Source organism: Dipodomys merriami, unplaced genomic scaffold (assembly GCF_024711535.1).
Source record: "Dipodomys merriami isolate MVZ:Mamm:240054 unplaced genomic scaffold, mDipMer1.0.p SCAF_9, whole genome shotgun sequence".
Lineage (NCBI taxonomy): Eukaryota > Metazoa > Chordata > Mammalia > Rodentia > Heteromyidae > Dipodomys > Dipodomys merriami.
Genome location: NW_027206512.1, coordinates 28,724,802 through 28,750,516, shown reverse-complemented (window position 1 = coordinate 28,750,516; position 25,715 = coordinate 28,724,802).

Genomic DNA, 25,715 nt, shown 5'->3' with positions numbered 1-25,715 from the left:
TATCGTGTATCACAATATCTACCTGGCTTCTTCATGGTGGAAAGTATTTATCTCTTCTCCAAAGCTGTTAAGACTTGAAAATGTGATCTGATTCTTTTTTTTTTTTTTTTTTTTGGTCGGTAGTGGGGCTTGAACTCTGGGCCTGTGCACTGTCCCTCAGCTCTTCAGCTCAAGGAAAGCACCCTACTACTTGAGCTACAGAGCTACTTCTCTGATCTGATTCTTTAAAAATATTTTTTATAATTTATTATGTCATATAGCACATTACAATTGCATTCAATAAAATACATACAATTACATTCCTACCAATTCTGTTTTCACTGTATTCTCAATACTTGTTCCATTTTGACTCTTATTTTGGCATTTAGTACTTTTTAAATTTAATTTTATTGTCAAGGTGATGTACAGAGAGGTTATAGTTACATACATAAGGTAGTGAGTACATTTCTTCTCAAACTTGTTACCCCATTCTTTCATTTTTCTCCCACTTTCTCTCTCTCCACCCCCCAAGTTATAAAGTACATTTCCAACATATTGTCTTGTGAGTATGACTGTTGCATTGGTTTGCCCTTTGTCTTTTGTCTCTCCATTTTATTGTTTCTCTTCCCTTCCTTAATTCAAATAAATATATATGCAATACCCAGGGTACCAAAATCAAATACAATGACAACAGGGGATAAACCATAGGGGAATAAAACAGAAAAGAAAAAAGAATCACATAATATATTAAATACAACAACAACAAAGTAAAACCTCTTGTTTCCATATCTTGGAGTTCATTTTGATTAGCATCATTTCATATGGTTATATGTACATACATATTTAGCTATTGTGATGCCCTGCTAAGACTATCCTAGACACATACAACTATTACAAATGAAGGAAACCATGGATCTTATGTTTCTTTGGGTCTGGCTTAATATGATTTTTTCCAAGTCTTTCCATTTCTTTAGTAATGGGGTGATATTATTATTTCTGATGGAAGCATAGAACTCCATTTTGTATATATAGCACATATTCTTGATCCATTCATCAAATGAGGGGCATTCTGGGTTGGTTCCATGTCTTAGCTTTGGTAAATAATGCTTCAATAAACATGGTTGTGCTGGTAGCTTTAGTATGGGCTTGTTTATGATCATTTGGATAAATGTCCAGAAGTGGGACTTCTGGGTCTTAAATGTGTCTTTCTATTCATATTCTGTTGAGGGGTTGGCACTTGCCTACCATACACAAAGCTCTGGATTAGTTCCTGGGACAGGCAAAAGAGAGGAAGAAAGAGAAAGAAAGAAAAGAAAGAAAGAAAGAAAGAAAGAAAGAAAGAAAGAAAGAAAGAAAGAAAGAAAGAAAGAAAGAAAGAAGAAAGAAAGAAGGAAAGGAAGAAGGAAAGGAAGAAAGAAAGGAAGAAAGAAAGGAAGAAAGAAAGGAAGAAGGAAAGGAAGAAAGAAAGGAAGAAAGAAAGGAAGAAAGAAAGGAAGAAAGAAAGAAAGAAAGAAAGAAAGAAAGAAAGAAAGAAAGAAAGAAAGAAAGGAAGGAAGGAAGGAAGGGAGGGAGGGAGGGAGGGAGGGAGGAAGGAAGGAAGGAAGGAAGGGAGGAAGGAAGGAAGGAAAGAAGGAACGAAGAAGGAAAGAATGAAGGATTGAAAGAAAGAAGGAAGGAAAGAGAAAGAAAAAAGAAAGAAAGGAAGGAAGGAACGGACGAAGGAACGAAAGAATGAAGGAACGAAGGAAAAAGGAAGAAAAAGAAGGAAAAAGAAAGAGAGAAAGGAAGAAGAAATGAGACAGAAAATGGGAAAGAGAGAAAGAGAGAGAGGAGAAAGAGAGAGAGGAAGAAAGGGAGTAATGAAGAAGGGAAGAAAAAAGATTCAGCAAATGCAATTCACAAGCTGAAATCTCTAGAAATGTTCCAATATTTACACATGCATTGTTGCAAAACTGATGAACAGCAGTACACCCACAAACAGTTATGGAGTCAGTTTTGTTTCTCATTTAAAAAATGCAGGTTTTACACAATGTTAAGGTGAGTACTGCTTTATTGATCAATGTAATAACAAGAAGAAATGTTTTCAGATGAAAATAGCTGACAGTAATTGAGAAAACTGTGTGCTTTGTTTGATTAAGAGCTAGAAGTTATGTATCAATAATGTAGTATTGATCAACTACTGAATCCATGACAGTTGTGACACAGATGAAATGAAAGAACAGTTATGCATGACATTAAATCTAAATTGAAGTTTATAAAGTGCTGTTTCAAGAAGACAACATGATCAGATAATAGAATTCTTTGATACATTACTAATGTCAATAATCATTCATTTTTTATTCAAATATTTAATGAGAGAAATATAGAGCTAGACTGCATATATAGCAGGTAAAACCACAGCGAACACATGGGTTTTACCTTCCTGCATGTTATATTTGATTGAGGAATTAGATATCAATGAGAAATGAAAAAGAAGAAGAAATGGAAATTTTCTCAAATGATTTTGAACAAAACAAGTTAACTACATGAAAGAGTCAATAAGATGACAAGCAGACAGCTAAAGCTGAGAAGGTGACATTAATTTAATATTAAGAAGAAAAACTATGAGGTATAAAAAGATTTGAAGAGCAAAACTGGCTGAGCATCACTACAAGGTCACGATGAAGCATCGACGTATGTGGAGAAAAAAAGTTGTGTTCTATGAAAAATGACAACACTATAAAATGCAAGACCAATTAAAAGCACACCCACACACATGTATAGCCCTATAACTAATGAACATTTTGGTCTTACTGTTTACATGTTTAGAGTCTTGTTTAGTTTATCATGTACAAGTATTTTTTTGTCTTTTACCATCCATTGTGTTTAATTGTAGATTTATAAACAAATAGTAATTAATACAAATGAGAGAAACCATGAAATTTTTGTTTCTTTGGGTCCTGCTTACTTTGCTTATAATTTTTTCCAAGTCTTTCCATTTTCTTATGAATGGGGCAATGTCATTCTTTCTGATAGAAGCATAGAAGTCCATTGTACTAAGTTTTCTTGATGCATTTGTTCATGGAGGGGCATCTGGGTCAATTCCATATCTTGGCTGCAATGAGCATTGTTGTGCTGGTAGCTTTTATGTGGTCTTTTGTGGTGGCCTATTTAACAAAAAGTCACAAGAGATATGTGCATATGATTATATTAAATAACATTTATTAAAATGAACTCCAAGAACTGGAAACAAAAGTATCTTTGCTATTTTGCATTTTGCTTTATTTTCCTCTTCCTTTACCACTATTCATGATTTCTGTAATTTTTATCTTGTATAAAAGTTTATCTGTTTGGAGGAGCGGAAGGGGAAGTACAGAAATGGTGGGACAAATGGTGAACCAATGCAGCAGCAATATTCACTAGATACTATGTTGAAAATGAACTATTACAACTTGTAGGTGAGGGGTATTTGGAGGGAAAACAAAAACAGGAGAAAATGAGGAAAGGGGTGAAACTGTTCCAAAAGAAATATTACCTGACTCATGTAACTCTACCCCTCTGTATGTCACCTTTACAATGAAAGTAAATGAAATCATTCAACACTTAATTTGTTCTGAATTCTCTGAGAGGTAGAGTCAACAGACTTAGCCTGATTTTGTTTCAAAGAAGCAGGCTCAAGGGTTTTTTTCTCCCTCCTGGGACCAGTTGACCCAACTGCATACTCTTTTTTGGTGGTCATGAAAGAGGCAAAAATGAGCAAACAGACACTGGCAGAAACACGAAGATTATCCCTTTGTTTGAATGTGTTCTCCACACTCAAGCTTTGAGTGTGGAGCTTTTAACTTTGATAAGCTTTTAACTTTCTCCTCATCTTGGTAATATTGACACGTGGAGGGACTTGTAAGAGATGCAATATGATGAGGAGTCAATAGGATGAACAAACTACCCTTCGTAGGATTTTGTTTTTCATTTTATTTTATTTATTGTAAAGGTGTTGTACCGAGAGGTTAAGGTAATGATCATATTTGTTTTTGAACAGTGTCACCTCCTCCCTCATTTTCTCCCACTTTCTCTCTTTGCCGTACCCCAAATTGTAATGTTCTGTTCCAACATAGTGTCTAATGAATATTGCTGTTGGACTGGTGCACACTTTGTCCCACCGTTTCTGTGACTCCCCTTTCCTTCTCCAAATCAGATAAACTTATAAACAAGACAAAGGGTACCAAAATTAAAAAAAAAAAAAAAAACTGATCACAAAGAATAAACCAGAGGTTAAAAAAAGGGAAAAAAGAGAAATAACTGCAAACAGTACACTAAAAAAGAAATGTCTTGTTTCCATATCATGGAGCTCATTTCAATTAATATCATTTTATGTGGTCATATGTACATAGATAAAGGGCTATTGTGACCCTCCTCTAGGACTGTCCTAGAAACAAACACCCCATCAGTAAGTGGGCTAAAGAATTAAAAAGAGACTTCTTTGAAGAAGAAATAAGAGGGGCTGGGAAGGTGGCTCAGTGGTAGAGCGTTTGCCTTGCATGCATGAGGCCCTGGGTTCCATTCCTCAGCACCACATAGGCAAAAAGAAAAAAGCCGGAAGTGGTGCTGTAGTTCAAGTGGTAGAGCGTTAGCCTTGAGCTGAAGAGCTGAGGGACAGCGCCCAGGCCCAGAGTTCAGGCCCATGACCGGACCAAAAAAAAAAAAAAAAAGAAGAAATAAGAATGGCCAATAAACACATGAAGAAATGCTCAACATCTCTGTCCAAAGAAATGCAAATCAAAACTACATTGAGATTCCACCTTACCTGAATTAGAATGGACATTACAAAGAAAACAAATAACAGAAGATGCTGTCAGGGATGTGGCCAGAAGGAAATGCAACTACTCTATTGGTGGCAATGTAAACTAGTTCAACCACTCTGGAAAGCAATATTGAGGTTCCTCAAAAGACTAACCATGGAACTCACATATGATCCAGCAATCCCACTCCTGGGCATTAACTGAAATGATCACATTAACTGATCACACTAAAGCTACCTGCACAACTATGTTCATTGCAGCATTATTTACCATAGCTGTGATATGGAATCAATCCTTAGTAGGATTTAATACAGTTTCCTTGGAATGCTGGTCAGTTTTATGAAAGAGATTATCATGAAAGAAAACAAAATGGGACTGGCTTGCTGTCTTACCATGTGACTTTTCTTCTGGCTCCTATTTGCACCCCTAGTCCATATCATGATGGTGTGTAGGGACAAAAAATTTTCCAGGGATGAGTTCATTGTAGCATTGAGCCTCCGGAACTGATCCTTATGTGTTTCAAATTTCAAATATAAATATATTGTATCTAACATCTATAATAATATATAATATGCACAATATATACAATATATAAATAAATGTTATAGATTGTTAGATAGATAAAACCCAGACCAAGGTATTTTGTTACAGCAATTATAATTTCATTAATGTGTACCAGAATGTATCTGATGACATCTTGATATCAAAAATCCCTCACATTGTGTAGCCCAACATTCCAGACTGAGTATGGATGCTGTGTTAGTGGAGGTGAGCAGACCCATGCATGTTTCTGAGCAATAATCTAATCTGCTACATGAATAGAAGTGTAAATTTACATAACTTGGGGCACATTTCCTGCCTTTGCTCTTTATTTATTTTTTTGTGAAAATGTTGTACAGAGGGGTTACAATTACATGGGCAAGATAATGAGTACGTTTCTTATCAAGCATTGTAGCTTCCTCTTTTGTTTCCCCTTCCTATCCCTTCTCATCCTCCCCCTGCCACCCCACCCAATCAGCCCCGCTCCCCCGCCCCCACCAAAGTTGTAAAGTTCATTTCCGACATAACGACTTGTACATCTCATTGTTGCAATGGGTCCACCTGTATCCCTATTTAAACGATTTGTTTTTCCCGTTCCCCTCCACAAATTATACCGACATCAAATACAGTGAAAACAGGGGTTATACTGTGGGGGAGGGACATGTAAAGCAACAAAGAAATAATCTTACGAATGTGTTAGAAACAAATGCATGAAAGAAAAAAAAACATTTGCATACTTATCTTAGGGTTCATTTCCCTAACATCACCTTATCTGACCTTTTCTGCTTGACTCAGACATATGCTAGATATTGCAAATAAGGGAAACCATGGGACCTATGTTTCTTTTTTTTTTATTATTATTGTGAACATACTGTACAGAGGGGTTACAATTACATGGACAAGATAATGAGTACATTTCTTATCAAGCATTGCAGCCTCCTCCTTTGTTTACCCTTCACATCCCTTCCCAGCCTCCCCCCCCAACCCCGTTCCCCCCCTTCCTCCCCCCCCACCACCAAAGTTGTAAAGTTCGTTTTCTACATGACAACTTGTACTTCTCATTGCTGCAACGGGTCCACCAGTATCCTTAAACGACTTGTTTTTCCCCATCTCCTCCACAAATTATACCGACATCAAATATAGTGAAACAGGGGTTATATTGTGGGGGAGGGACATACAAAGCAACAAAGAGATAATCTTATAAATGCGTTAGAAACAAATGCATGAAAGTAAAAAACATTTAAATACATATCTAAGGGTTCATTTTCCTAACATCACATTATCTGACCTTTTCTGCTTGACTCATACATATACTAGATATTGCAAATAAGGGAAACCATGGGACCTATGTATCTTTGGGCTTGGCTTCCTTCACTTAATAGAATTTTTTTCCAAGTTTTTCCATTTCCTAACAAATGGGGCAATGTCATTCTTTCTGATGGAGGCATAGAATTACATTGTGTATATATACCACATTTTCTTGATCCATTCATCTACCCAGGGGCATCTGGGTTGGTTCCATATCTTAGTTATAGTAAATAGTGCTGCAATAAACATAGTCGTGCTGGTAGCTGTAGTGTGGTCTTGTTTGTAAACATTTGCGTAAATGCCCCAAAGTGGGATTGCTAGGTCCTAGGGGAGCTCTATGTGGAGTCTTTTGAGGAACCTCCATACTGCTTTCCAAAGTGGTTGAACAAGTTTACACTCCCACCAACAATGCAGTAAGGTTCCTTTCTGTCCACATCCCCTCCAGCATCTGTTGTTATTAGAGTTCTTGATTATAGCCATTCTAACTAGGGTGAGGTGGTATTTCAATGTTGTTTTGATTTGCATTTCTTTTGTGGCCAGGGAGGTTGAGCATTTCTTCATGTGTCTATTGGCCATCCTTTCCTCTTCAGAGAAGTTTCTCTTTAAGTCTTTAGCCCACTTATTTATTGGGCAGTTGTTTCTTTGAGGATTTGTTATTGGGGGATTTAATTTTGTGAGTTCCAAGTATATTTTTGATATGAGACCCTTGCCCGTTGTATGGCTAGTGAAGATCTTCTGCCAATCTGTGGGCTTTCTATTGATTTTACTAGCTATGTACTTTGCCATGCAGAAGCTCTGCAACTTCATGGAATCCCATTTGTCCAACCTTTCTTTGATTTCTTGTGCTTCTGGGTCTCTAATAAGAAAATTTCGGCCTGTGCCAAGGAGACCTAGGGTTTCTCCTATTCCATTCTGTAATGTTTTCAAAGTGTCAGCTTTGACTCCGAGGTCTTTGATCCATTTGTAGTTGATTCTGTTGCAGGGTGATATATAAGGATCTAGCTTTAGTTTTCTACAAGTAGTTAACCAATTTTGTCAGCACCATTTACTGAAGAAGCTGTCTTTCTTCCATTCTATTTTTTTTAGCTCCCTTATCGAAGATTAGATGGCTATAGGTCTGTGGGTTCATTTCTGGGTTTTCAATTCCATTCCATTGGTTGAGGTCTGTTCTTATGCCAGTTCCAAGCTGTTTGGATTACTATGGCTTTATAGTAGAGTTTGAAATTTGGTATTGATATTCTTCTAGCAATGTTCTTTCTGTTGAGGATAGTTTTTGCTATTCGGGGTCTTTTATTGTTCCATATAAATTTTTGGATTGCCTTTTCTATTTCCTTGAAGAATGAGGTTGGAATTTTGATGGGTATCACATTGAATTTGCCTTTGCTCTTTATCCTGTTGTTTTCCAATCTAATGGAAATAGGTTACACACACAGGGAACTGGGACTCATATATGCTTAGGCACCTGTGGCTACAGTGATTCAAAATAAACAAAAGAGTCTTCTTTGTAGTCTAGAATCAACTTACAACTGCAGTCTTTTTCTGGGCTTATATGATAATTTAATTCTACACAATTAAGCTCGCTAGTGGCCTCAAGATTTCTAATTTGCCAATATGTTTGAGACTGAGGAACTGCCTAACCACTTGAATTAGTAACTACCTGTTTCCATTTAGTGTTAGGGCATTAAACTTTTCTTTTCTGACAGGTATTCTAAAATATCAGTTCATCCAGATAAATAACTTGCTTTATTTGATAATTTCATGCTACATAAAATTTGCATTTTTTGACTTTAAAAAAATTACTGGAAAAATAATCCTCATATAAACTTGTAAAGATGTAAGCTCAAAATATGGGGAATAAATTTTAAATTTTATGTTAAATACATCTCTAGATTTAAAATATTAGTTAATTGATGACATAAAATGATAGTAAAGATAATGTACAAATCCAACTATTAAATGATTAAGCAGTATTTTGATTTTAAGGCTTGTCTCTTAATTCCGTGTTATTCTGCACCCACAGACTTCAGTGCACTAGTTTCAAAGTGAAGTTATCTTAATATGTAATTTATGAGACAATTATTAAAGTGACTTTTACTTCTCAAATTTTCCTATTCTAAGTTTTTTAGGAATGCAGGCTTATCAGTTGGACTAATGTACTTCCAATTACAACCACAAGAGGGTAGTCTTCCACAGAAAAACTGTAATGTGCTTTTGTTTTTCATTTATGTTAGACAATTAAAATTTAAATTTCATAAACAACATATATTTGGAATTTGGGATCTATAACTGTTATATCCACAAGTATTTTATGAGAAAAAAGAAAATGAGTGGAGATCAATCATGATGGCATTAGTAAACATAATATGCTATTTGTATAGGATTTTAACAAAATAATTAGCATTGTCCAGGTACAACAACTTTGCAAATATAGTCTACTTGTGAAACTTGTGATTGAAAAACACAGATACAAATGCTATCATTTTGCTAAGTTATTATTTTGTGTTTAGAATACAGTTATGAAGTTTCTTTTTGTTTTCCCTGATGTAATGTGATTGTTTTGACATTTTATTCTACCTAAATTCTTGTTTGAAACTATTTGCCAAGATCTGGACTGAGAGCAAAATTTACTTCTATGTTTGTTTTCAAACATTGGCCATCAAGCACATGAAAGCTCTTTCTTTAACAGAAAAATGAGACAAGAATTCCCATCCAGGTCAATCCAGCTGGATCATTTATAAAAGCAGATTTCCTCAGTTGTTTCAATTATAAACAATAAGTCTGAATTATTTTCACTGAGATAATTCCTTGACTTTTATTCCTCATTTTCTTTCCTAACCATTGGTGTGTATCCTTTATGTGGAGAAGAAAATCATTAAAGAACAAGACTTGATGCCATAGGTGATTCAACTCTACTTCTGTATTGCTCTGCTGAGGATTTTGTTTCCTGATGGAAAAGCCAACTAATTTTAAATTAACAGTAGTTTCAAGCACCTTAATTCATCTTATGCTTTCATTTCCCTCAGACTTTCCCCTAAAACCATAAGAGTCACAGGATTTGTGCTTCCTGCCAAAGGTATAAGGAGGTTCTTCATAACAGCTTTCTCCTTGGACAAGAAACCATGTTGATATTTATATGTACAGAGTAAGGAGTTCTGGTGGCTAATGTTTGTAATCATAGCCTATAGCCCATGTGGGGGTGTGGATCAGGTGATAGTGTGCCGGCCCTGAGTGAAAAAGAAAATTTTGGCTTGTGCCAAGAAACACAACAAATCAAAGAAAGGTTGGACGAATGGGATTGCATGAAACTGCAGAGCTCCTGCATGGCAAAGGACATAGATAGTAAGTTCAGTATCCCACAAACTGGGAGAAGATCTTCACTAGTTATACAACAGACAGGGCCTTATATCTAAAATATACTTAGAACTCAAAAAATTAAATCCTCCAACAAGAAATTCCCAAAGAAACAACTGCCCCATTAATAAAGAGAGACTTCTCTGAAGAGGAAATAAGAATGGTCAATAGACAAATGAAGAAATGCTCAACTTTAGCCATAAAAGAAATGCAAATCAAAACAACATTGAGATTCCACCTCACCCAAGTTAGAATGGCTATAATCAAGAAATCTAATAATAACAGATGCTGGAGGGGATGTAGCCCAAAGAGAACACTACTGCATTGTTGGGAGTGTAAACTTGTTCAACCACTCTGAAAAGCAGTATGGAGGTTCCTCAAAACACTCCACATAGAGCTCCTCCCCTATGACCCAGCAATCCCACTTCTGGACATTTACCCAAATTATCATTAAAGCACAACTATGTTTATTGCAGCATTATTCACCATAGTTAAGATATGGAACCAACACAGATGCTCCTAAGTAGATGAATGGATCAAGAAAATGTGGTAAATAAATACATATATATATATATATATGTATATGCATATATATATGAATTCTATGCATCCATCAGAAAGAATGACACCGCCCCATTTGTTAGAAAATAGAAAAACCTGGAAAAAATCATATTAAGTGAAGTAAACCAGACCCAAAGAAATATAGGTCCCATGGTTTCCCTCATTTGCAATAATTAGTATACCTCTAGGATAATTTTATCAGATGTGCAGAAAAGCTCAAAAGCTATGTACATATGACCACATAAGATAATGCTAAGCGCAATAAACTCCAAGACAAGGACACAAGAGTTTTTTTCTTTGTTGTTGTTGTTTTTAATGTACTATGTGATTTTTTTGTTTCCTTTGGATGTTCTTCTCCTTATGGTATATTCAATTTGTCACTGTACTTGATTTTTTGTACCCTGCAACTTGCATATCCATTTACCTGATTTTGGGAGGAGAAAGGGAGTCACAAAATGTTGAAAGAAGGACACAGGATGGACATTTTCTCTTGTGATACTCACAAGACACTATGTTGGAAATGAAGCTTACAACATGGGCAGGAGGGAGTTAGGAGCAAGGGATTTGGGAGAGGGAAGGGATAGTGGGAGAACAACAGGGGAGGGGCTCACAATACTCAACATGAAATGTACTCATTGCCTTACTCATGGAACTGTAACCCCTCTGTACAGCATCTTTACAATAAAATGATTTTTTTTACAAAAGAAAAAGAACACAAGAACTCAAGGCCCTGAATTTAAAGAACAGTATTGGCAAACACACACACGTGCGCACACACACACACACACACACACACACACACACACACACACACACTTTGACACGTAATGCAAAGTGAGCACCAAAAGTACTCAAAACTCTACAGGTAGCATGCTAAGTAGCACATTAATCTTCATGAAAAGTTCAGTAACGTGCTTCATATAACCTATCTAGCAAGATCAAACTGCCCACTATTTGATGAGTGGGTGGGCTAACTGAAACAGTTTCCATGTCTATTTTCTTCATCAGCAGATGTGAAAGCAACAAAACAACCATGTGAAAATGACCTTTCCATCTCCCAGACACATAATTCTCCTGTCAAGGATGCACACAAATCGCTGTGTTTTCTGGCTCATGCTTCAAAACACTATCTCAACCTGAATTCTAATAAGCTATAAAACAGCTATTTACCTGGCAATTATGTTGTTACACAGGTGTGTTGCTGCTAGAAAGAGCCATTCCTCCGCTCAGCTCAACAATGTGCATATGTTCATCTTGTTTGACTTGGTTTATGTTAGATACAGTGGTGTAGTGAAGTAAATCATCTTCAAAATGTGATCTACTTCATGTAGTTGGATTGTTACTACCTTTTTAGGGTAGAACTTTCATTCATTCATTAGACTATGTTTATCTTCTAAAATTGTGGAAACATAAAGCTATACAGAATCCCAATACATTATTTTCTATGAGGATGCAGGTTGGCAAATTTAAGTTAAAAACAAAAAGCTAAGATGGAGCTTTGTTTACAATAGAGAAATTAGCTTCTTGGCCCCTCTCCCTGAGCCCCTTACTGCTTACAGCTAGGAGGCAAAGAGATGTGAGCAGAAGGAATATAGAGCTGAGGTACATCAGGCAGCTGGCAAAAGCAATTCTGAGTTGCTCTATGGATTTTCATGACAAGAAATAGATGTTAATGACCAGAGATTTACATAGTTCTACCTTACTGATAGCACCAAAGCTAGGTAAGGAAAATACTTCAAAAGCTTTCAGCTATTTTTTTTTTACCCACAGGCAAAGGACTGCATAAAGTATGTTGGAGGGGGATTAATAATTATTCATAGATACATCTCAGGTTCTCTGTTGGAGATGTACAACTGTCTGAAAGGATGATACCCTTATTTTCATTGTTCACATAAAGAAAAGAGGATGTGCAAAGTTTGAGTTATTTGTCAAATTTATATATCTCATTATCACAAAAGCATACATTTTAACACAAGTACTGTATAGGTGATCTGCAATTGAATCTATCAACAGGATTTCAGGAATTCTATACTATGTATTAGAATTCAAGGTTGAAACAAGCTTCACTTATGTATTCTCATACTTTTTACAGTCTGTTTCTATGTCTGAAGACCTCCTTGGTGGATTTTTTTTTTGTCATTGAAGAGACTGCCCAGTGCTTTATTAAAGGAGGTAATTCCTCAGTCACCTCAGTTTCAATGAGCTTTTATCTTTGATATATTTCATTTATTTTCTTACCAGGGAAAGTACAAAATGCCTTGTGGATCATTCAGATAAAGAGAGATGGCATAGGATTTTCAATAAACCCTTTAATGGATCAAATTCTGACTTAAATTGTAACCATATTATAGACCATTTTCTTGAAATGGTAAATGATATGAATTCCCACAGCAGTGTTGTTGGTCAACTGTTAATATTGGTATTGTATTTGTTGATATTGTATTTGTTGATTGTATTTGTTGATTATATTTGTTAATAAAAAATTAATTAGTTATAAAGAGATGTAGAAAATGATGAGATGAATATGTGGTGGAATTGCTTCCACACATTAGTATTTTGTAGGAGAATATTCTTCGAAATACAATTATTCTATAATGGAGACAAATATGGTATTGATAGTTTTGAAATTGTAGTTTATTCTTAAGTAGTAAAAGAACCCATATAATATGCATATAACAGCAATGGACTGAAATAGCTGATGTAAATTTACACTTTAAGTAACTTAGAAACAGATGACCTTGCAGAAGTGTAGCTTCTGAGTTTCTTCATGTAAGTAAGTCACTTCTGGAGAAAAACATTAATGGAATCATTCTTAGGACAATGAGCTTATTGTACCCTTTCCACAGCCATACCATAATTTCATCAACTCAATGCTTGATAGATAGCAATGTAAAATGTGAAATATTTATAGGCATGATAAATATTCAGAGTAATTAGGTTTGCTAGGATGTCATTTCTGAAATACATTTGTCTAATCTATTCACTCTGAACAGAGTGAGTAGATTTACTTAGCAAATTTTATTTACTTACTTATTTAGCAAATTTAGCTATACCACGCTAAGGAACTGAACAATGGCCCTGTCTACAAGTCACAGTGGAGATTTGTTAGTGTGGCAGCTGCTATCTTCACCACAGACAGCTAAGATGTTTTCTCAAAAATCGAGAGCCTCAGCAAAGTTCATCCACACAACAAAACATATTCTAGAATTTTCTTTTTAATTGAACTTGAATTTAGTGTTAAATCTCTTCACTGATATAAAGTAAGAATTTTGGCAAAATTCTATTCAGTTTCATTATCATCTTATTTTTTTTCCTAAGTTGGCTGCCAACTCAGTTACACTATGACAACATCAGCACTACAATGCATTTGGTTAATCAATCCTGATATATATATATATATCCATATGCAAACATTTACTTGATATGCAAAACTGTATGATTTAATCTCCTTATATGTTTAAATAGTTCTGGTAGAATCAAGTCTCTGTAGATTCTTTAGTCATAATGAAAATAAAATATAATTTTGACATTTAATTGTTTTTTTCTGATGTAAATTACTATTTCTCAAAACAAATGAGGCAAATCAAGCAACAAAAATAGAGTAGTAATAGCAACTAACATGGAGAATATTAATAAATCATAGGAATAAGAAATTATATAGCATCAAGTAAGTCATCTAGCTAACCTCTAAGGACTGACATGATTGTTACAGAAACTTACTTTCTTGTATTTTATCAAAAACAGACTAGACATAGTCAATCAGGAGAGAATGTCTTCTGATATCCTAATTAATAGTCCTCAGAGTAAATGCTATTAATATTAATTGCAGCAAAACTGTCATTGTTATTATGGTTAGACATCACTTGGAAATTTCTTTTTTTATGACTGCTAGTAAGGACAGTAGTTCTGCAGACATTTACTGTTAGATAATGATGTCTATATTTTGCAAACATAAGGGGTTGTTAGGATGTATGCTTGATTTTTCAATTATTTTTAAGATGCATGTAATGGAACTATGAAAACTGAAGGATGGGCTTGGGTGGAGTTAGGAGAGATGAAAGATTGATCAATGTACATTATTGACATGTTTAATTGAAGCTCCTTTGTATAACTACTTAAGGATGATTTTGAAAAATAATAAGGATCCATATAAGTCACTGCAGGCCTCACTCAACCAGAACTTAGTTGTTGTTTCTTATTAAGCTTTAAAGATAAATACTAATTTTAAACATACAGAATTTAAAACGTCCAAAATTGAGGTCTCCAGCCAAATAATAAGGCTCTGGAAACCAAACTAGGTCACATTATAAAAGGGAAGGAAAATACCTACAGAGGAGACAAAAAAACAGGGTTCATGAGATTTTTTTCTTTTTCAACTAGAGTCAATCTGAAGTAGTGTCTGGCAATTGAGACAGAAGCCAACATTGTGTAACTCCTCAGGGTGTGGGGCTCTTCTATTTTCCATTTTCATACCACTAAGTGTTATATAATCCTTGAATACTAAATTTTTTAACATATTTTATTGTTAATGTAGAGAAGATGTACAGAGAGCTACATAGGTCCGGTAATGACTGAATACTAATGTTAACTTTTAAACTTCTAAGATTCCCTCCCACCCTTTAAAGGTTTCTATTCTTACTCTAGGTCACATTTTACTTCCAGATGAAGATGAGATAAATTTATCTTCACTTCAAGTATCTATTTCATCTTAATGTAACTACTGTAATTTTACTGATTTTTTAAAACCACATAATTTCCATATTCATCGGATTTTCTTAACTGATGATATATTTTAATTAGTCTAAATGTTCTTTCAGAGTGTTTTCTGAATCAAATATGATGATGCCTTTAGTTTATCAGATTGTGAAGTTTAATGCACACTCTAGATTAGCACATTGGAAATGGTACTGTGGCTCAAGTGGTAGAGCACTCGCCTTGAACTGAGGACTGAGGCAGCACCCAGTCCCAGAGTTTAAGCCACACAACAAAAAATAAAATAAAATAAAATAAAATCTAGATTGACCCATGTGGAGTACAACAGAGACAAGAAGCAAGTAGTTCAGGTCTGTCTTCAGGGAAAGGCATGGGTTAAAGACCAAGAGTAGTCTCTTGTTAGCCTTTGCAGTCCTGGAAAGCTTGCTCAAAGCAGTTTTATTTGCATGAAAAACTGCTGAGTTCAGAAGATATTTTGTTCATTTGGAAGGCTCACATGCTTAAAATACCAAAAAAGTGACAGGCTGGGAAGTTGGCTCAGTGGTAGAGCGCTTGCCTTGCATGCCTGAGGCCCTGGGTTTGATTCCTCAGCACCACATAAGCAAAAAAAAAAAAAATACAAAAAATACAAAAAAAGTGGAGGGGACAAACAAATTTTATTACAAAAGAAATTATGTTTTTCTTCAAGAGAGTGAAAATAAACGGCCTACAATGATTTTTGGTGGGAGAAAAAGAATTTGTTCAAACATTATGATTTGCATTATTCTACTGTAATGCTAATTTCTTAGTTCTGTCTAATTTCTTAGTTGTCTGATGATAAGGCCTGACCAAAATAAATAAATAAAAAAAATTAGATTGCCAAAGTAGCTTGGTCATATCTGGTGTCTGAATTATCTTTACAAATAATGACAAGTCAGGTGCCGGTGGCTCATACCTATAATCCTAGTTACTAAGGAGGCTAGAATCTGAGGATCTCAGTTCAAAGCCAGCCTGGGCAGGAAAGTCTGTGAGACGCTTATCTCCAATAAACCATGAGAAAACAGGAAGTGGCTCTGTGGCTCAAGTGGTAGAGCCTTAGCCTTGAGCTGAAGAGCTGAGGGACAGCGCTCAGGCCCAGAGATCAAGCCCCAAGACCGACTGAACAACAACAACAGCAGCAGCAACAACAATATTAATAATGTCTCTTGAAAACAGTCAATATTTGGTTTCAGAACTTCAGTGAGACCTGTACCGCAGTGTACCTGCAATGCTACAGATGAAGTGAAGAAAGCAGTTATATTGTACCTGTCACCCAGGGCAATTGGAGGAAGTAAGTCCATCCTTCTCCACCGGGGTAGACAAGGAAGCAATGCACTGGAAGATGGAGGACAGGACTTGGAAGGTGGAGTAACATCACCCCTGTTTCCTTCTACATGCATTTCATCTCTTAAGCCAAAACCCTAACAGCTAATTATCTAGTTTTTAAAATTGTATGTGTGTGTGTGTGTGTGTGTGTGTGTGTGTGTGCATGTATGCGTGCACACTAGTACTGGGGATTAGACTCAAGAAATTGAATATTTGCTTTTTCGCTCAAGGCTGGCACTCTATTCTTTGAACCACACTTTCACTTCTGGCTTTCTTGCTGGTTAATTAGAAAAATTAAAGTCTATCAATTTTGTCTACTCAGGTTCAGATCTCAGCCTCCTGCGTAGTAAGGATAACAAGAAGGAGTCCCTGATGCTTGACTCATGCACAGCTTAATCTCTAAAATCTTCATCCAAAAATCTTCCTTCAACAGTTCTGTTTGTATATATAATGTATAACTACATGTATATGCATAATAAAGTTCATATAGTTATTTTTCTTCAGTTTAAATCATCTCAAAAGTGAAAGAAGATGCCATTCTCTAGGATATAGACTTTAAACAATTTGAAGAACTCTGCTTAAGAAAACAAAATTATAAAGATACAATAAGTCATGAAAGAATATTTATATGAGAAAGAACTGAAAATATTATAAATGTAACCAACTGAAAAGTATAAAAAACATCCAAGAAAACAATTTATTGATATATTCACCTCTAATATTTCCTGGAAATGGGAGTGTTGGCAACCAATTTTTTTATTTTGTCTTCCTAGGACAATGACTTTCTGTTACCTTTTGGGAGCTGGTGATTCACACCTATAATCCTTCCCACTCAGGACATTGCCATTTGAGGCTTGTGGTTCAAAGCTATTCTGTGCTGAAAAGTATAAGAAGCTCTTATCTTGAATTAACTACTAAAAAAAATAGTCTATCAAGATAGTTGGTTGGAATTTGTCTTCTATATGCAAGTGACTATGCAAAATATAATATCTTTGTCTACTTTATTTTGCTAGGTTTAATTATACAACAAAGAATCCTAAAATTTCTACAGAAAATACTTTCTCAATGGAATGGTATATTTTTAACTGTGAGAACTGCATTTTCAGGCTTATTCCTGATGACAGAGGATTGCTATTTAAAATAGGCATTGAAAGTAATCATATATATTACTAATATTACATTATATTATTTCTATATTATATAAATTTATTATATTTTTATATTATTTATATACACATACACAAACACACAAAGAATTGTTCCCAGGGTAGCTTCTGGGCAGATTTACTTGAAACTTAGTCTCCTTGCACCATCCATATATTTCAAATGCTCAACACTACTGTACATGCTCATATTACAATGTGACCTCTGGTCTTGTGATGATAATGGATTGTCACAGTGAATGGTAAGAGAATACAAGCAGGCTATTTTTACACTACTTGACTAGTAACAATTGCACTCCATCAAATTAGTTTAAAGAAATTTATCTCACTAAACAAGAACTATATGTAGATTTCCCCTCTCCATCATCAAGCATCCAAGGGCACTATAAAACCACATAGGGGTTTTAGTAAGAATATCAGACCTCATAACTATTCTGAGGGATTGATTCCCCCAATCTTTCTTGGAAAATATCTATACAATGTAGACATGAATTTAAGTTTTATTGACTATACAATGCACTGTGACTTGACTTGCAAAAACTGATTTTTATCCTACTGTAAACAGATAGTTTTCAATAGAAATTTAACAATATACTTTTGAGCATATACAAAGGGATTTATTCATTATGATACTCAGTTCCACTATTTATTTCAAAATAACCAAAGAAACTTGGCTTTATGGGAGATCTAAATTGTTTTATATTTATTTTAAACTAATTTTTATCTAGGATAATTTATCATAATGAAATATATTTACTATTATTTAATTGAAGATACTCTAATACTTCTCATAAATAATAACAATGGTTGGGGAGCTGGTGCTTCACACCTATAATCCTTCCCACTCAGGAGATTGCCATTTGAGGCTTGTGGTTCAAAGCTATTCTGTGCTGAAAAGTATAAGAAGCTCTTATCTTGAATTAACTACTTAAAAAAAAAAAAAGCTGGAAGTGGATTTGTTATTTATGTGACCTTGAATCAAGTACAGTATCCAGACCCTGAGTCTTTACCAAGTTTGGTTGATGCAATAAATAAATAAATAAAACCTTCTATTTGAAAATGCAAATAGGCTTTTTTTTTGTTGGTCATGGGGCTTGAACTCTGAGCCTGAGCTCTGTCCCTCAGCTTTTCAGCTCAAGGCTAGTGCTTTACCACTTGAGCTACTGCACCACTTCTGGTTTTCTAGTGGTTTATTGGTCTCATGGACATTCCTGCCCAGGCTGGCTTTGAACCTGGATCCTCAGATCTCAGCCTCATGAGTAGCTAGGATTACAGATGTGAGCCACTAGCTCCCAGCTTTAGACTTAATTTTTAATTCATTTTAAATATTCTCTTCCTATAAATTCTCATATAAAAACTCTAATAACTTTTTTCTGGCATGAGAAATCATTATAATTCTACATGCACTATTCTTTATGTCTTTTTTTTTTTTGAGAAATTGTTTCTCTCTCTAGTCTAGGCTCTAGCTCAGGAGTCTCTTCATCCTCCCTAGTGCTGGGATTGAAGCACACCATGAACTTGTGTCTGTTTCATTAAAACAACACAAATTCAATATGAAACTTTATAAGTGCATTGTTACATCAGAATTTTTTTTCACAAATCAGTGAACGAAAATTTCTAATGACTAGAAGAAGGCACTGCTTAGCTTGCAGTGTTGTTCTGCTTTCCCTATATATTTATGTAAGTATTATGACATCTTCATAATGAAACCAAGAAGAGACTAGAAGAAGTTTGGTTATATCAATGACAGCTATTGGATTTTATGCCAAGACTTAGGGTGTGTATCACACAGTTTCTTTACTATGCAAGTACTAATGTATGCAGCCACACATCACTTAATTATGGGAGCTATGTAAGAAATGTGTCATTAGACATTTGTCAATGTACACACGATAGTGTATACTTACAAGTACTAAGACAGCTGCAACATCATTAGCAGTTAGAGTTGTATTAATTACTATCACATACACATATTGTAGCCCAACCTTGGCTAATTCATGGATGTATGACACATGACTATTTCAACTTACTTAGATTTTCCTTCAGTTTCACTTAAAACTTCTTAGCCATTCAAGTCACATAACCTCAGGTTTTGGTTTCTACTTAATTCAATCACAGCACCCAACCAAACAAACAAAAAAAATGTTTTCTCAAGACTCTTTATTAGTTATTACTCATTATACCAGCTGATTTTAGTTAAAGGTAACATTTTATGGAGCAAACACTCACCAGAACAACTCTCATAAAATTGTAAATGGTGTATTTTAGGAATTCACTAATGCCTTCTTTTACACTCATTTGGGGATAAATATAATATAAAGGTTGAATCATTTAACAAAAATCTGTTATCATGATTTCCATTTAACTTTGTAATACATTGGAATGTTTGTATCTAAGTAAGTCGACTTCAAATGCCACATTTTCTTCCCACAGAAATGCATATAAGAATAAGAGAGGCATTGATCTTTATTGCAAGTTTAGCAAAACTTCACTAAATGAGTCTTTTCACATATCTGATATTATGGCACAATTTGTTTGATATCCTTGATTTTCTTATCTCCCAAGGTTAAGATTTGAGGTAATTAACAAGTATGTCTATATTATTATTTTCTTCAAAAAACATGAAAAGCTAGTTGTAAGATGAGAGCTGGAATCTATGGAAATTTTGCCCATTTTCCCATTCTCTAAAACACAAGTTCAAGAAAAGTACCCAGAAAAAAACATGTAGAGTGAAATCTGTACTGTTACCTCATTCGAAGTTGTTTTTTCCCCAATTTTGGAGTCTCTCTCTCTCTCTCTCTCTCTCTCTCTCTCTCTCTCTCTCTCTCTCTCTCTCTCTCTCTCTCTCTCTCTCTCTCTCTCTCTCTCTTTCTCTTTCTCTCAATCAAAATTTTAAAATCTAGTTAATATTTTTTCTGAGGTAGGTTTTTCTAAGTGCTTGAGAGAGTGAATAAGCAGAGTTGATATTGAAGTTGACAGAACATCTCTACAACTCTCACAGTACAGAGGTAATTATGCCTCTCCACATCACCCCCAAGTTAGAAAATCTTTTAGACTTTAAATTTTTCATTGTTTGTAAAATTTTAATATGAGTGTATGGGGACTAGTGATTTGCAATTATCATTTTCAGATCTTTAGTTTGCTGACTTGAGCAAATTAAATACAGCTAGAAATAAATAGAAGAAAAACAAACAAACAACAACAACAACAAATCCTTCATTGCTTTGTGTAGCGTAGAGGAGACTTTAGGAAAAATGACCAGGGCAACCAATAACGTTTATTGAGAATGATTAGGTTTCTGTACTTTGTACCACATATATCTGAATGTTCCTAATGAAGATTTGTCATAGTTAATTGAATGTTAAGCAGAGTATGTTAGAAATGCACTTTATAACAGGTGGGGAGGAGAGGAATGGGGCGGGACATGGGGAAAATGCAGAAGAGGGTAACACTGTCAAAAAAATATATATACTCATTACCTTACTTAAATAACTCTAACTCCTCTCTATATAACCTTTACAATAAAATTAAAATTAATTTTTAAAGTGTATACATGTAGTTATTATTTGAAAAACAAAAACTTGGTAAATTGGGAATTGAAACTTTAACAAAAATGAGTGCATTCTGTCCCTAAGGTAAATTGATTTTGTATGAAGGATTATGAAACACAATTGTAGCTATTATCTTCTCTGTGAAAAGTTTGTATGACTAAGTACTCTGAGTCATTCATGTTGGGATGGACTTACAGTGTGTAGGAGTGATTCAAATGTTTTTTTTAAAGTCATGTTATAATATAAAGCTATCAAAAGCTTTTCACAACTCATAAAATGTTATCTCATTTAAGGAAGAGTCACTTAAGGCATATTTTAATTCCTCATTTCATTCAATTAGTGGAAAATACAAATATTTTTGCTGTTCAAACTAACATCTTTAAGAAGAAACAGAACTTTACTTCTAGGACCCACATGGCCCATCTCCAAATATTATGATACATTTGTGAAATTTAGCAGCTCTACAAAAATAGAATACAATTTTGCAACAAACATTCAAAATCCATATTCCTTCTTCACATAGTTGTTTGAATGTATTATGAAAATAAACCTATCTATGTACATGTATAATGACTGATTTTAGGTTATTTATACCTTAGTAATTTAGTCAATAAAATCCTCTATTCCCTCTACCCGCTGTTTAAACCAGTGAGGTTTTCTTCATAGATCATTCTTGTTGGTTGTAAGTGCCCTTGAAATCCACCTTTAAGTTGCCTCGTGCAGTTATTACAGCTTGGATTTTTCCAGACAGAACTTATATCAGCTTGCCTCGGCTTAATTCATAAAATATTTCTAACACCACAGATTAGTTCTGAACCATTTTACAGCGTTGAAAAGTCTATACCATAAAGAATGCTCCCTTTCATTCCAAATCCATTTGCATTTTATTTGTGCCTCAAAGGAAGAACAATCCAAACTGATTAGAATCCACAGACACTGTGCATAATGAAAAATTAATTGCATCAATCCTTTCACTGTAGTGGTCTTAACAACTCATTTTCAACTGGTCACTTTTCCACCTGCTCATGAGGAGCCAGGCAGCTGAGGCAAGCATATCTTTGACATTTACAGAATACCAATGAAGCTAAGGTCACCAGTACATCATTGCAAGTGGGGCCTGAGACTACTGAAAGAGATAGAAACTGCTTGGATGAGCTAGAGCTATTATGTGACAGTGGAGGGCAAATACATGCTATGACAACCCATCGAGGCATGGTTTAAATTAACAAAAGAGAAAGGAAAAGAGAAAGTCTAAATCACCAGCAGCAAAGGTTAGAGTAATGGTATCTCATTGGCAATGGAGCAGAATGTACTGCTGAGTGTCAGAGTAAATCAACAACTGCATGCTAAGGTGGTTTAGGCAGCTGAATGTGGAAGGTGGCAGTAGTTATGCAATGCATATGCATGCAGCTGGGGGAGGGGTGGCTTGTAAAACAGAGTTTGTATTACCTGTCTTTTCCAAAACGCACATTTTAGTCTTATTTCTTTAACAACATTCATCTGATTGATAAAGACATAGACCAGATTCTTTTCCAACATATATTGTTTTCCATTTTAAGCAATCTCTTACACCTACCAGTTTTTAATAATTTCCCTATAAGGCTTCACACAGTTTGATGAATCTACCTCATACCAAAATGAATGCTGAACAATAGGATTATGTTGGCTTCAACCTCCAAATGAACATAGTTCAAATAAGTATGCTAAAGGGAACATCCAGGATCAGATTAACTCCATGAGTTCTTGGTATTTAAAGTGAAATCTGTAAACCAATTACCAAAGAATCAGCTAGAAATAATCTTAGAACAACTTACAGATTTGCAGAATGAAAAGGTACATTTTAACAACATTGCCACTTCTCTAAAGCAGTGCTTTTCAAACCATAGTAGAACACTCCATAATTGGAATCCTGTAAATACTCATATTTTAGCCCAACTCCACAGTTTCTGATTCATTGTCCTTACAGATTCCAAGAAAAGTTGTGAGTTGTATTTCTTTAAGAACAAGAGGTTTAAACAACTGGTTTTTCCCCATCTCCTCCACAAGTTATACTGACATCAAATATAGTGAAAGCAGGGGTGGACCTGTTGCAACAATGAGAAGTACAAGTTGTCATGTCCAAAACTAGCTTTACAACGTCGGTGGGGTGGGGGGGGGGGAGAAGGGGAGGTAAGGAGAAGGATTGGGATTGGGGGGGAGGGGGGAGGCTGGGAAGGATGTGAAGGGTAAACAAAGGAGGAGGCTGCAATGCTTGGTAAGAAATGTACGCATTATCCTGCCCATGTAATTGTAACTCCTCTGTACAGTATGTTCACAAATAAAATAAAATTAAATTAAAAAAAAAGAAATCAACAGAGCTAAAATTAAAAAAAAGAAAAAGAACAAGAGGTTTAGTTGTTGTCCTTGTAGTTTGTAATGCACTGTGTGAAGTTATTTCTTTTTTCTTTCATGTTTTTCCCTTTGGTTTATCACTGTTTTTAAATTTTGTCACTGTTTTTAAATTTTGGTGCCCTGAGTCTTGTATTTACATGTATCTGATTTGGGGAAGGGAAAGGGAATAACAAAATGGTGAGACAAAAGACAACGGGTGAACCAGTGCAACAGTGATACTCATAGGACACTATGTTGGAAATGAACTTTACAACTTGAGGGGTGGGGAGAGTTGGAGGAGGAAAAATGAGGGGTAACAATGTTTGGTAAGAAATGTACTCATAACCTCACTTATGTAACTGTAACGCCTTTGTGCATCACCTTTACAATAAATTAAATTAAATAGCCCAGGCAGAAAAGTCTGTAGAAACCTGTCTCCAGTTACAAACAAATATAAAACCAAATGACAATATTTTTTTTATTGTCAAGGTGAGGTACAATGGAGTTACCATTACATTTGGGTACTTACTGAAATGATCACAAACAAGGCCATACTAAAGCTACCTACACAACTATATTTATCTAATCATTATTCACCATAACTAAGATATGGAACCAACCTAGATACCTCTCAGTAGATGAATGGATCAAGCAAATGACAATATTTTATAGGTTAGTTTCCATCACTATTAGTATATGTCTGAATGCTTAAAATATATCATAAAAATAGGAGATATTATTTCAGTGATATTTAAGGCAGCAGTTGGTATCTGCTTAATTTAGGACAATAAAAAATGATATTGTGCAGGAATGCTCCTACATGTTCTTTCCTAGGTCTTTATTGCAACAAGAGGGAGAAAACTAACTCACTTTTAATTTGTATCACCCTAATATAGAGGGACTAGGAAAAGGAATCTCAGTGAGAAAGATACCCTTGTAAGTGATGGATAATTTGTTTAAAGAAAACCCCTCTGTACGGTATTTTCACAATAATAAAAAAAGAAAGAGGGGGGAGGTCAAGGGAGAGAAAGAAAGAAAGAAAAGAAAGAAAAGAAAGAAAAAAAGAAAAGAAAGAAAGAAAGAAAGAAAGAAAGAAAGAAAGAAAGAAAGGAAGGAAGGAAGAAAGAAAGAAAGAAAAGAAAGAAAGAAAGAAAGAGAAAGAAAGAAAGGAAGGAAGGAAGGAAGGAAGGAAGGAAGGAAGAAAGAAAGAAAAAAAAGAAAAACTTGTGGGAAGCTGGAATCTAGATCTACATAAAATTAGCTTTAACATTGATGAGTTTAAGGTATAGATAAGTGGAAAGAAAATACTTATCTAAAATGAATTATTTTGAGAAAGTGTCCTTCGCATAGTTTTATCCTTAGTATATAAGAGATGTAAATGTATTGCAAAGAAATTCCACTACTTAGGTTAATCCAAAGCCCAAGTACTTGTTATTGTCTTTTGTTGTTGCTGGCTTTTATGTGTTTGCTGACATGTTTGACTCTGAAGAGGGAGTAAACAAATAAGACTGCTCTTTTTTCTTTTCCATTATTGGAGACCAGTCATAAGGCTAGTGTTGTGCATTTCCATCCTGGCACAGCTCATCTAACTGATCTGGCCTTTGTGAATAGATGAAGCAGAGAAAATAGAGTTTATGGTTCGTGTATCATCTCCCGTGTCATATCAAGTAACACACATGAAATCTACATTTGTGAGTATTTTTTATCCTTCCCCAGAATACCTGAAGTCCAAGGTGAATGACTCGTGTTTCCTGAGATATCCTTTTCCATCAGGTGGAAAAGAAGAGCCATTTTAAAATTGGATCTTTAGGAAAGTTCTCTTTAACAAAGGAATTGATAGAGACTGACTAGCGATTAAAAAAAGCCTTAGAAAAGTCAAGATTATATGATTATAAAATACTGTACTCTATTTTTATAAGAGAATAATCAACACAGCACACACAAACATGTCTTCCCTTTCTGAGATTTGACTATTAAATTTGAAAATAAGATCTTTAGGTTACAAATAGCAAGTCTTTTAGACATAAGGATGTGTGTATGAACATCTCCTACATGGA